General features: G+C 43.5%; 1 protein-coding gene across 1 annotated transcript in view; it reads left to right on the top strand.

Moving 5' to 3' along the window:
* Window positions 1-1,261: 1,261 nt before the first annotated feature.
* LOC138979672 (tropomyosin-2) overlaps window positions 1,262-14,024 on the top strand; it is a 124,303-nt gene continuing 111,540 nt past the window's right edge. Inside the window, exon 1 of the mRNA XM_070352422.1 lies at window positions 1,262-1,415. The gene's annotated coding sequence lies outside the window, so the exon portion shown is untranslated. The remainder of the gene's footprint in view (window positions 1,416-14,024) is intronic.

Genomic DNA, 14,024 nt, shown 5'->3' with positions numbered 1-14,024 from the left:
TCACCAAGTTTGGTGACGATCGGTCCGTTCATTCTTGAGATCTATATGCGAACACAAACACACACACAAACAAACAAACAAACAAACACATCGACCGAATCCTATACACACCCCTATACCGGGGGTGTAAAAATCACAAGAGCGACACTGAAAGAACAAAACACAACCACACGCGCTCACACTTATATTTGTTACAGTAAATTCTCAAAACCAGGAAATTGACAAAATCCCTGAAACTGTCGGTTGATTTGTAAATCAGTTTCCTGTTTCACTCAGGGATTTTGTCAATTTTCTAAACATTCAAGGAAATTTGTAAATTTCCTGAAATTTGCTTGCCGTTTTTTTTCTATGAATTTACTAAACAGGAAAAGTAGTTTTAGTAAATATGTCAAATTCTACAGATTCACGTGCGCACACATTGGAAATACATTCAACAATGTCGATTTATGTACAGGAAATAAATAAATAAATAAATGGCAACATGAGGTTTTTAACCAAGTCCAGCAAGTCACACGACAACCAACCTCAGCCTTAAAACAGACTTTTCAATATTAACTCCATAATTAAAGGCACTCCTCCGAAACACGACACTCTCCTCCAGATAGATTCGTGTCCCCTGTAAACAACTATACGCTCTCTGCCTTAATCTCATAATCTATGTAAACACACACAAGCACACAATGCAAGTACTAAGGTGTGGGTTACACCCCATCGCATATACAACTGCAGGTTTCAAACAATAAAAAGAAATCAGCACTCCTACCCTGCGCGTAATGTAAAAAAACAACAACATCACACAGACATAAACCTCATACAAGTATTTCTGCACAGTCAACTTAACAAAACACGTTGAAAATCGGACGTAAGAGAGAGGGGGAGGGAGGGGGGAGAGAAGGGGGAGGGGGGGGGGTAAGAAAACACTCAACCGGAGAATTAAAACAAAGTGGTATGCAGCAGTAAGTAATAAAGCTTACACCTAGGCGAGAGAAACCGAGAGACTGTGTGACGACAGGTAAAAAGAGTGTTGGCTGGGAGGGGGACACACCTGTTCCCAGAGCCGCTTGGACCTGTGTCGTGACACTCATTGCAGTTGATAACATTCTTTCAGTCTTAGCTGCACGCACACTCACACACTGGCGACAGAAACACTGCTACGACACTGCGGAATTGCCAACTCTACTGTAATTGCTAACACAACAACAGTACTGTGGTAGTAGTTTGACGTACAATAATTGACAAGTAATACTTGTTGTTTAGTGTGTGAGGAAATATTTCGGTGTGCTGGTTGTTTCTGTGTGGGATCTTTTGTTCACCTGTGCTGTTGTTTTTGATAACAAATTCGTGCAAGAAGACGGATTGATTTTTTCGTTGGATTTGATTCGGTGGGACGTTCCGTTGTTTGAAACAAAAAACAGGTATGTGCTTGACTCTTTGTTTCTTTGTGTCTCTCTTCTTTGTTATTTGATGTAATATTACTGTAAGTTTCGGTTGAAATGTTATCTTTGCTCTTCTGTCTGTTACTGATTTGTTGTTTTCCAGCACCACACTACACACACACACACCCTCTCTCCCTCTCTCTCCTTTTTCACAGCGGCACACACACACACACGGCACACGCGCACTGACACACACACACACACACACACACAACTGACGCGGCACACACGCACACACACACAGGCACGCCGGCACACAGTGACACACACACACACACACGGCACAACCCGGTATACGCACAGTCTCTCTATTTTTACTCTTTCTCTCTCATTCTATACATATTCTTTTTTTCCTTTTTTTTCTCGTTCTTTCTGTATTTCTTTCTTCTTCCATATGTCACAAGTTGATTCCGGTCTCATCCTCAACCTTTCCTTTTTCCTTTCTCTGTTTTGTTTAATCCTCTTATTTCTTTCTTTCTTTCTTTCTTGCTTTCTTTCTTTCTGTCATTAATTAATTAATTAATTCTTTCTTTCTTTCATTCTTTTTTTTTCTTTCTTTCTTTCTTTCTTTCTTTCTTTCTTTCATTCATTCGTTATTTATTTCTCCCTTTTCCCTTTCTTTCCACGAGTGTGTGTGTTGCTCTCACACTGGCTCGCCTATACGGACCTTGTTCAATCCTCTTTCTAAATTTCTTTCTTTCTTTTGGCTGTGAGTCACTGGGGAAAATTGTTCTCGCTGACGTACCCATCAGTTATATACTCTAGGAATACTACCGTGGGATTATTGGCTCTATGATTAACACAGTGCCCTGCACATTGCTTCATGCTTCAAAGCGTCCATTTGTTATCGTGCCTAATGGGTAGTAATATCCCGGCCAAAGTCTCGGTTAGCCTGGCTCGGTTTGTACTTCTGGGTATGATGTAAACACGTGTTGGGTTTTTCTTTTAGTTTTTAGTTTTAGTTTTTAGGTGTTTTTTTGCCATGCATTTACAGGGGCGGACGAGGGGGGGGGGGGGGGGGTTCTGGGGTTTCCGGAAACCCCCCCCCCAGCCAAAAAAAAAAAATTTTAAATTGTTTTTTTTGTTGGTATTAATCAGTGACAAAATCTGCTGCCTGAAACTGGTAATGATCATCCTCAGAATGAACCAGATTGCACCATTTTGCATCCTTTTTTTCAAACTTTTCCGGGGGGGGCATGCCCCCAGACCCCCCTAGCAAGCTAGGCGCTTTGCGCCGTCGGCTCGGCGCTTCGCGCCTTCACACCCATATCTTCACAATATACTTTTGGAAACCCCCCCCCCCCCCCCATAAAATGAACTGATCCGCCCCTGATTTACTTATATATTCCTCTGTCTCTCAGTCTCTCTTTCAGTGTCTCTCTCTGAGTTTCGGTCTCTCACCCCTCCCCTTCCCTATTTATCCAACTCTATCCATCTATCCCGGATGATCCGTCCTAGTATGCAGAGGCAAACAATTGCGGAATATGAAATAGTTCTCACGCAACAGAAGCTGAAGTTATGTAATTGTGACAACATACTCTAAATACCGTTAATTAAAACAATACATAAACAACGTTAGGCCAAACAAAAATAGTCTGTTTACGGTAACCCGACCGACCCTATTTTTTTCGCGCGACCCTAGACATTTTTTGGCATTTGGGGAAAAAAAAAAAAAATAATCCCGACCTACCGACTCTATTTTTTTGGCCTATGTTACCGTAAACAGACCTAATTTTGTTTGGCCTTAAATGCATTGAAAACACTTTCTTTGTGTATGATATGTCTGCATTAACAGGTCAAAAGCTGAGTGAGGCTGTATACAACTTACAAGACCTTCAAATCATTTCTGTGCAGGAAATATGTCATTTGGCAATGTCGAGGAGTTGAAACGTAACATTGTAGTCTCGTACAAGTACAATTTTGATTCACTGAAGTGTCAAACTTTATGATTTGACGTATGTTATGCAAGGAACCCACAGGGTGCATCAAATGTCAAGTAGCTAGTATTGTGTGTGTGTAAATCTATTCAGTGATTTATGGACGTAACTTCTTCAATCTTCTGCCGCTTTGAAACAAGCCGACGGAAAAAGTTTAGCAACTGTTTCGCTGGACTACAACTTGACCGAGTTGACGTTTGCGTTGTGTGCGATTTGCTTTCTCCGGCCGCGCGAGCGTGTGTGTGTGTGTGTGTGTGTGTGTTTGTCAGTTAGTTAGTTAGTGTGTGTGTGTGTGTGTGTGTGTGTGTGTGTGTGTGTGTGTGTGTTACAGTGTGTGTGTGTGTGTGTGTGTGTGTGTGTGTGTGTGTGTCACAGTCACGGCCACACGTGTGTGTGTGTGTGTGTGTGTGCGGTGTGTGTGTGTGTGTGTGTGTGCGGTGTGTGCGTGTGTTCCGGTGTGTGTGTGTGTGTGTGTTTGTGTGTGTGTGTGTGTGTGTGTGTGTGTGCGTGATTGTCAGTGTGTGTGTGTGTCAGTGTCAGTGTGTCTGTGTGTGCCGTGTGTGTGCGGTGTGTGCGTGTGTTCCGGTGTGTGTGTATGTGTGTGTGTCAGTGGGTGGAGGGCAAGTTATAACCCTGTTTCACATTTCAGATTCGTATGCCGAAACACAAAAGTCTGTTCTTGCTATGTATCACTTATCAAAGCAAAACTCCTCATTTTCCCTTCAGTATCAGTTCCCGAGACTGACAAGGCCTGTAATCGTCCTGTCTCCATCACAGCGGTTCTCTCCCTTGACCTACATGTGACCTCATAATATGCCTATAGCAAAATCATTCTCTCCGTCTTATCTATCTTCCTTTGTACAATGGGAGAATGCGTGCATTAATTTTGACGAGTTTTGTTATCATTCTTTCATTTACGTTGCCAGGAAGATAGTACTAGTGTTCAAATTTACTTGACAAAACTTCGCACTCACGACTGACCCCTCCCACTGACTGACTGACCCGCTGCGGCCAGCCCCGCGGCCTCCCCGATTTTTTGTTTTTTTTACTTTATTGTCCCATCGCTGGGAAATTCGGGTCGCTTCCTCCCAGTGGAAAGCTAGCAGCAACGGAGTCGCGCTACCCAGGTGTCTGCGTGTTTAGGTGTATTCAGCCACCTGCACTTATGGCAATGACCAAGGTCTTTTACGTGCCATTGTGATGACACGGGGGTGGGACATGGCTTCCGTCTCTGGGTCTGCACATAAAGTTGACCCGTGTCCGTCCCGGCCCGAATTCGAACCTGCGACCTTCCGATCACAAGTCCAGTGCTCTACCAACTGAGCTACCGGGCCCCCACCCACCACCCCCAGGGACGCTCAACCTAGAGGGTCCCTGGACCCCCAACTTTAATGTGTAGGGGTACCAAAGACCCTCTCATCAGTTTCAACTCAGTTTAGCCGGATCCGAAATACGACTAGGTTCATATACTTGCTTTTGGAAGGCTAATTCCTCGCCGACATTATAATACCCCCCAGACCGCTCATGTCAGTCAAAGTAATACCAATATTTTTAAACCTGTGAGCCCTTCACAAACTGAAAAACTCTATGGTCATATGGGTAAGATTACCTACTTAAACTTGCATCAGTCGGTACAGACCTGGCAGAACGTTGTCACAAAACAGTACTGATGGTACGCACGATAACGCATATGAATAGTGCGTCCTGGGACCCGCTCTTTTCAGTTTGAGTGCGTCCTGGGACCCGCTCTTTTCAGTTTGAGTGTGTCCTGGGATCCCCTCCATGAATTTCTGGTACGTGTTTTCGGCTTCCAGTGCGTATAGGACGCAAGGAAGCACAGTTTGGGGAGCCCTGACCCCCCTCAACAACACACAAACCGACTCGGAATACACAAGACCCCGCACCTCTAACCACCTAGCAACGAATGCATCTTATCAGCATTTTTCTGTCTCGCTGACTCGACTGGTTGTTCATTTCCCATGTGAGCTCAATTACTCATCAGTTTACCTCTGACCTCTTCGTCAGGTAAAAGATGCAGACCCCCCCCCCCCCCCCCTCCAACCCCGACCGCTCTTCTCTCCCCCTCCCCCCCTCCTCATCTCTACCAGTGTCGTGTCCTGTCTCCTGTTTAATGAGTCAGGTCTGTACTCACTGGCAAACACACTTGCCAAACAACGTTGTTTGTACACCTCAGCCCGGCACTACATTTACATATATTTTGGTGTTCGGCGTTGGTTTTTTTTCCGGAGTCGGTTCAAATCGTGAGGTTCGTTTTCTGGGATGGAAGGGATGGGGGGAGGGGGAGTGAGGGGGAGGGGGTTATTTAGAGAGGAACACTCAAGATGTTGTTGGTGGACAAGTCATCAAAACGAGTTTCAGTCCAAGCCAGCGGCGTTATTGTAGAGATTGTGTTTGTTGTTATCGTAAAAGGCACACTCCTTGTGAAAACACTTCTGCTCACTATCTCAGTTCTGGCCAGGCTTTAGTATATCAGATGAGATCATCCCTCCACTTGGTCACATACCAAAAAACAACATCCTGACTATTTTTTGTGGTGAGTTGGAATTTATCTAATAAATCATAATTTCTGAGAAAAAGCCAATAGTGTCTTATTCATCAAAAAATATACGACGACGACGAAAGCTTTTGGTGATCTGTTTGTTTGTTGCGCAGTTTCTGCCACTGAATGGTAAATGTTAGTCAACACACTGTGCAATTAAAGTTGCTGTTAAGAGGCAGTAATTGTATAGAATTATGGCAATCAGCGCGGTAGGTATTGCTCTTTGCGTCAGCCTGTGTGTGAGCTAAGGTTGAGTGACTTTCTCAGTCCGCTTGCTTGCTCTCTGGAACAACACACCAAACTACAGTGTCTGTCTGCCTCAAAACACACGACGACAATGCCGTGAGGGGCTGTATCCCACCACCACACACACACACAAATCAAAGTCTACGCTCACACAATCATGGCTTGTTTTCCCAGTGTACTCCTGACAAAATATAATTCAGAGTCAGTGTGCCGCTTAAACACACCGGTGACACTGTGACGGTTCCCCTACGCTTTGTGTTCGGTGCCCTGACCCTTTGTGTTCGGTTCCCACTCGGTTCCCACACGCCAAAATTCGCGGACAAAACATCCATTTATGGTAGTATTACGCAATGTTGCTCTCTGAGAATGGTCTTGTTAGATCTGTGAGTGTTTACACTACATGCCTAGGTGCTGTTGGATTGAAGGTTTTTGATATTTTAGCCGTTATTAGGTAGAATGCCTTCCACTTTACTGCAAAACTGCATAATTCGTAGCATCGGCAAGAAATATCCTACCAAAAAATGCCTGCTTGGAACTGTCGTTGGTCCAGCAAAAAGTTCAACATGTCTGTAGCAGACAGCCCAAGTTTCAAGATTGTAGGGCCATCCAAACAGCCGTAATAATAAAAACAACAAAAGTAGTCAGTGAAATTGGCTGTGTTCGGTCCCCACACACTTTTGTGACGTAGGCGTGACGGTTCCCATAATTCATTGTGTCGGTCCCCACTTTCTGTGTCGGACCCCACTTTCGACCTAATTTCTCTGTGACGGACCCCACAACCAGCCTATTTTGTGTCGGTCCCCACACCTTCTTGGATTTATGACTTGCCGGTTACTTGTATCATTGTATTCATTGAATCTAATTGTCTCGGAGTTATTTTTCAGCAAAAACCGGCAAGGCAGCACCTTTTGTGATACCAAGTAAGTCAGATGACATCAGTATGTGTGTGTGTGGGTGTGTGTGTGTGCGTGCGTGCGTGCGTGCGTGTGTGTGTGTGTGTGTGTGATTGTGTGTGTGTATGTGTGCTTGTGTGAGAGAGAGAGAGAGAGAGAGAGAGAGAGAGAGAGAGAGAGAGAGAGAGAGAGAGAGAGAGAGAGAGAGAGAGATTGACACCTTTCCAGATCACTCCGGTTATGCGACACTACTGCGAGCGTCACTACCGCGTGTCACACTACGGCGAGTACGACACTACCGCGTGTAACACTACCGCGTGTCACACTACCGCGAGTACGACACTACCGCGAGTATAACACTGCCGCGTGTCACACTACCGCGCGTACCACAACCGCGAGTACCATAACCGTAGAGAGAACGCATGCAAACTTACTTCTTGTGAGTTTGTGTTCTAACGGCTTTGATTGGAAGCAACCCATTCTATATGTATTCTGATAGTGTGTTCTGATCGTTTTGAGTTCTTGGTTAGCATGACAAACATTGAATTAGTGTTCAGAGAACAGACCAGGCCTTTTTGTTTTATATTTCAAGGAAACATTTCAACCTTTGCCTTCAGCCATGGAAGTCATAAAATGACACGCGGTAATGTTATACTCGCGGTAGTGTGACACGCGGTAGTGTTATACTCGCGGTAGTGTCGTACTCGCGGTAGTGTCGTACTCGCGGTAAGTTCTGTTTCCGTACCCGCGACAGCGGCAGCGACAAAAGAAAACGCGCGCAAACGCGTGACGTGTTTTCGTACTTGCGTTTTAAACATGCGGTAAAATCTGTAAACTCCCGCGTTGCCGCGCGACAACGCGAAAAAATCGCTCCAGGACCCTTTCAAAAAAATCGCGTCGCTTGCCGCTTGTCGCGCCGCTAACGCGTCGCGCGTGTGGAAACACTCCTGGTCATTTTCTATGTGCTTGATTTTCGTCGCACCGCTGGAAAAACGCTATCGCGGGTACGGAAACACAACTTTAGTGTGAGACGCGGTAGTGGTACTCGCGGTAGTGACGCTCGCGGTAGTGACCAGCACCCGATCACTCCACATAAACGCTGGTTCTGGTTGCATTGTGCCGCTGACATACAGCTAATAGGATTTTTACACCCCCGGTATAGGGGTGTGTATAGGTTTCACTCGATGTGTTTGTGTTCGCAAGTAGATCTCAAGAATGAACGGACCGATCGTCACCAAACTTGGTGAACAGGTTCTATACATTCCTGAGACGGTCCTTACAAAAATTGGGACCAGTCAAACACACGGTTAGGGAGTTATTGGTGGATTAAAATTATACAAGGCCTGGTATAGACGGACACCCCCGTTGGTCAAAGGGAAATAACCATTCTCACTGCCACCAACTGAGAAGGTTATTTCCCTTTGACGGGGGTGTAGTTCCTATCGGAGGAATTTCTTGTTTTAATCCTTTTGTGGTATTGCTGATGATGCTGAACATGTATTTTACTAGTTTACCAATATGTATCTTTGACCCTGATAGCCTACGAAAACGGAGCAATCATGGCCCAACATTGGCCCATAGTGGGGCTCGTATGTTGCAGACGCACTCATAAATCATTCACATCTTGCAACAAACATCATACTTTGTGGTATTGTTCCTTATAATTATTTAAGGGATTTCAGATACAGAGCCACTTCAGAAATCGTTTTTTTTGTCTTTGATAGGGAATAAAAGGCTGCATTTACAGCAGACGAAATTCGTACCAAAAGCGCTCAGCAGTAAATATTCCCAACTCAGCAAATGTAAAATTCAATGGTTTACCATGCACCAGAAGTTGTCTGCTGATAACACATGCATGACATAAATACTCTTATGGGTATTTTTGTGTTCTGGTATTTAATTTGATCGTTTTTAGAATTGTATATATCCGCAGCATGAAAATTCAAGATGGCGGCCTCCGCAACATTGCGTGTTTTGATTTGAGCGAAAACAACGTTTCTGAAGGTAAGTTTTCAAGAATACGCATCCATTCACCAATGTCACATCATTTTACTGTTTAATTCTCCCCTGGGGTCTGTTATTCATCGGGTGAAGCGCTGAAATGCAGAGACTTTGTTTAATCTTGCAATAGCTCATCAAGCTGGATTGTGATGCTGATAGATCTAGATCTATCTGTTGATTACAAGTAAGGAAATCATGATCGCCACGCTGGTGATTTTAAACAGATTAAACGAACTTTGAATAAAAGGCGAGGAGAAAGAGATTGTTCATGGCATGATAATTAGTCCTGCCTACGTTAAGGACTTCCATAAGGTGGGGAGGGGTAGAGTCAAAAACTGAGTGAGGGTAGGCCAGATAGTAGGATGACCAGCTGGAGATAAAAACACTCCACTCCCCATGTCTTTACAGTGTTGTGATCAAACTTTCAAAGACGGTAGGTAACAGACAAAAGCATACAGTGTATGCTAATCAAATGAGATAAGTGGTTTTGAAAAATGAAGAGGTACCGCTCTTTGAGTTTTACAATTTTGGTTTGTTGCTTGTTTCTCATCCTTTTGCTTATTTTAAGTTGACCGTGCATTGGTGTGAATTTTATTTTTACAGGATATATATACAAGAGTTACACCACATGCCGGTTCCTGGGAACAAGCGTTCTGCATTGATTCCGGTGCCACAGAAGGGAGCTGATTTCACTAGTACTACTGTATCAAGGTTTGTTACCTAATACATCTTAACAGTAAGATTTTTTTATTTGTATTAATTGGAACATGTTTGCACATCATTTGTAAGCGACCTCTGTGAATTTGATGGGTTTAACGTACGAACCCTCACTATGGTCAACATTCTGTTAGCGACTGTTTGAAGCGAATAAATGTAGCGGTCAGAAAGATTCCAGAATCAGTTGGGTCACTGGAAACTGTGTTTGTTTGTTTTTTAACCTGAAACAGTAAGAATTATACGAATTCATGAAATACAATTTTCTTTCATTTTGGTCTGTTGTGTGAAGACTTGCTAACCCGGCTTTGACCGACTCTCTGAGATAGTAAACATTATTCAAATACATTCAAATAAAAATGTCACTTTTCATCTTTTGTGTGAAGGGTACCACAGGCTGATTTCCTGCACCATGGATGTAGAGGAGGCCAGACAGTCTGCTTCTCATTCCAGCTGTGTTGCGTTTTTTTCTGCTCGTGAAGTGTATCGCCACATTGCCAAAGCCATTGGCCAAGAGAAGTCACCCTGTCTGCCCATTTTGCATAGCCTTACAGGCTGTGACACTATGTCCTTCTTCAATGGTATTGGGGAATCAGAAGGCTTGGGAAGTATGGCAAGCATTTGAAGACGTCACTCAAACTTTCTTCAGGTTGTCTGCTCCTCTTTGTAAGCTGAGTACCACTGACAGGGCAGCACAAGAGCTTTTTGGTGTACATTTGTAGGACAAAACCAGCAACGTACTGGGTGTAAACAGTGCTAGACGGTACCTCTTCAGTAAAAAGAGCTGCCAAATTGACCATAATCCCCTTACAAGTGAGGTGCTGCTGCAGGACATGAGATTGAGAAGAGCCATCTACCTATTAGACTTCCAAACTCTGTGGGCTGGCAGTTCAAGGCTGGAAAGTGGGAGTCATTCTGGACGAGCTTTCAAGAGGTATCCAGCGTGTGCCGAGAACTCATGAGGTGTGCCTGCAAGAAGAGCTGTACAACAAAACGCTGCAAATGCTGCTAAGAAGGACTGCAGAGCACAGCTCTCTGCAAATGTGCTTGCATGCCTGTGAAAACTGTCAGCATCTAAACTGTGCAAAAATATTATTGCACCCATTTTCATACCCCAACTCAAACTTTTATTCCTGTGTCATTTTATTCAAACTGTCTATGCCATTAAAGGCTCGCATCTTCGCTATCTGGCACCTTTTTTTTTAACATCATCATTTACGCCGTCAAAATAAGGATACCCTTGACGTGACAAAGAGATGTGACAAAAACTTCGGGTACCTTTTAAAAAGCCGACGACAATTCCTGAGGCACAACTGGGTCACTGTTGTATACGAAGAGAAAGTCAACTTGATTATCCATCCAGAACAGGTTGTTTTATTTCGCCATCTTGCATATTTCTAGTGTTGTGCCATTGTACCTACTGATGTATGTGTCGATCTCACGGATGAGATGTTTATGTGTCAAATTTGAGGGATACCCAAGTCAACTAAAATCCATGTATTTTAGCAATGACCAAGTAGGTTGCGTTGAAACTTTCAGGAATGTGTGTCTACGCACGAGGCGTAGTTCAACCGTTTGAGTACACTTTCAAATCTTCACGAAATAATATTTTAAAAACTGCCACAGGTTTGTTGACTTACATCCCACATATTTTTGACTTCGCATGTATATATGACAGATGGTTGTTTCAAGTACTGCCAAAGTTTCTTTTGAGTATAGACACTTGCCGGAATGTGCTAGTTGTGTAAACACATGAGAACAAACAACGTTTTCGAAATACAGCGATTATGAATTTTAGTCGACTTTTGAGTTGATACATTACATTTTTATCAGTTTTATTTTGGGGGTACCCTTATTTGGGCGGCGGTCAAATAACCCATGTAAAGGCCACCTTTTATCTTAAAAGTGTTCCAGTTAGCCAAGTTGAGTGCCCTCAATAGCATACATTGAATATAACAGCACAGGAATGAATGTTTTCGTTTTGGTATGAAAATTGGTGCAATATATTTATTTTTGCACAGTTTAGGTAATCCACAAATTCTTCAACCCTGCCACCCACACCGTCCAATCATTCTCTGCACCAACAATACATGTATTGTTTTGTTTAAAAATGTGTTTGTGTTAGTTTCTATTGCAAGAGAATGTCTTGTAGCATCAAAAATGCCTAAATACCCTTTTATTGGCGGCCATTTTGAAAATTGTAAAAAAACTACTGATTTCTTAATTTTTTCACGGTGGCTCTGTATCAGGTTTTGTTAAGCAAAAGCAAATGTCCATTTACGCCAAATTTGCTGTTAATCACATGAAGTGAAATATGCCTAACATACCCAACCGTTTACACTGGCGGCCATTTTGAAAAATTGTTTAAAAACTACCCATTTTTTAATTTTTCGCGATGGCTCTGTATCAGGTTTTGTTAAGCACATAAAACTCTTCATATTTGCTTAATTTGGTGTTTGTTGCATGATTTGAATGATTTTGCAACATAGGAGCCCCACTACCAATGCTGAATTTATTGGCGCGGTGTTGAGCCTTAGTCGGGCCGTTGTCGTAGGCTGTCAGGGTTTATGTAGCCTTGTTCCATTGTATTCTGACTGTCATAAAGTAATTAATTTTAAGAGAAAGCAGTCATGAACACAAGGAGCTGGGAAAAGTTGCCTCTTACAACAAGCGTGGATAAAGACACATACTTGACACAGGCAAGTACTCTTTTTTTTTTTCAATCACCACTAGAAGTCCCTGGGCAGCATTTTGCTCTGAAAACTGAATCTCACATACGACAGGTGGATCTTTTATTTTAAAAATGTGCCAAATTGCATATCTCCAAGGCCTTAAGACTAAGAGTAGATATTGGGAAGGCCAGTTCAAGAAGGTGTGGGTGGATCAACACATAATTTGCTGGTATACTGGGAACCGTCCCAGAGATAAATAATGTTATATATTATTTGTGGCATAAACTAATAAAGTTAGTCTCTCTCTCTCTCTCTCTCTCTCTCTCTCTCTCTCTCTCTCTCTCTCTCTCTCTCTCTCTCTCTCTCTCTCTCACACACACATACACACACATACTGATGTCATCTGACTTACTTGGTATCACAAAAGGTGCTGCCTTGCCGGTTTTTGCTGAAAAATAACTCCTAGACAATTAGATTCAATGAATACAATGATACAAGTAACCGGCAAGTCATAAATCCAAGAAGGTGTGGGGACCGACACAAAATAGGCTGGTTGTGGGGTCCGTCACAGAGAAATTAGGTCGAAAGTGGGGTCCGACACAGAAAGTGGGGACCGACACAATGAATTATGGGAACCGTCACGCCTACGTCACAAAAGTGTGTGGGGACCGAACACAGCCAATTTCACTGACTACTTTTGTTGTTTTTATTATTACGGCTGTTTGGATGGCCCTACAATCTTGAAACTTGGGCTGTCTGCTACAGACATGTTGAACTTTTTGCTGGACCAACGACAGTTCCAAGCAGGCATTTTTTGGTAGGATATTTCTTGCCGATGCTACGAATTATGCAGTTTTGCAGTAAAGTGGAAGGCATTCTACCTAATAACGGCTAAAATATCAAAAACCTTCAATCCAACAGCACCTAGGCATGTAGTGTAAACACTCACAGATCTAACAAGACCATTCTCAGAGAGCAACATTGCGTAATACTACCATAAATGGATGTTTTGTCCGCGAATTTTGGCGTGTGGGAACCGAGTGGGAACCGAACACAAAGGGTCAGGGCACCGGACACAAAGCGTAGGGGAACCGTCACAGTGTCACCGGTGTGTTAAAACACAGTAACATCTGCACACACACGCACATGAGCACGCACGCACACATACACCCACACTTACACACACACACTTACACACACACACACACACACACACACGGCACACACACACACATACATACACACACACACACACTGACACACACAAACACACACACACGCACACACACACACACACACACACACACACACACACATCATCAAACCAACAACGTGACTTGTACCAGTCGACTCTTCGAAATATCATCAATTCTTCCTCCCCTCCAATACCATCCCCCACCCCCCACGAGGCACTTTCATCCACTCAAATCCTCTTTGGAACTCCAAAACCTCCTATGTCACGAAGAAAGCCTAGCAGATGCAACGACCGTAACACAATATGCAGGGCCTGTCTTTGGCTATTACGACTGAGATATGTGTTACACAGAGAAGAGACAGCAGCTTGG

Source organism: Littorina saxatilis, linkage group LG1 (assembly GCF_037325665.1).
Source record: "Littorina saxatilis isolate snail1 linkage group LG1, US_GU_Lsax_2.0, whole genome shotgun sequence".
Lineage (NCBI taxonomy): Eukaryota > Metazoa > Mollusca > Gastropoda > Littorinimorpha > Littorinidae > Littorina > Littorina saxatilis.
The sequence above is the reverse complement of the archived record's forward strand: the minus strand, read 5'-3'. Positions and strand labels throughout refer to the sequence as shown.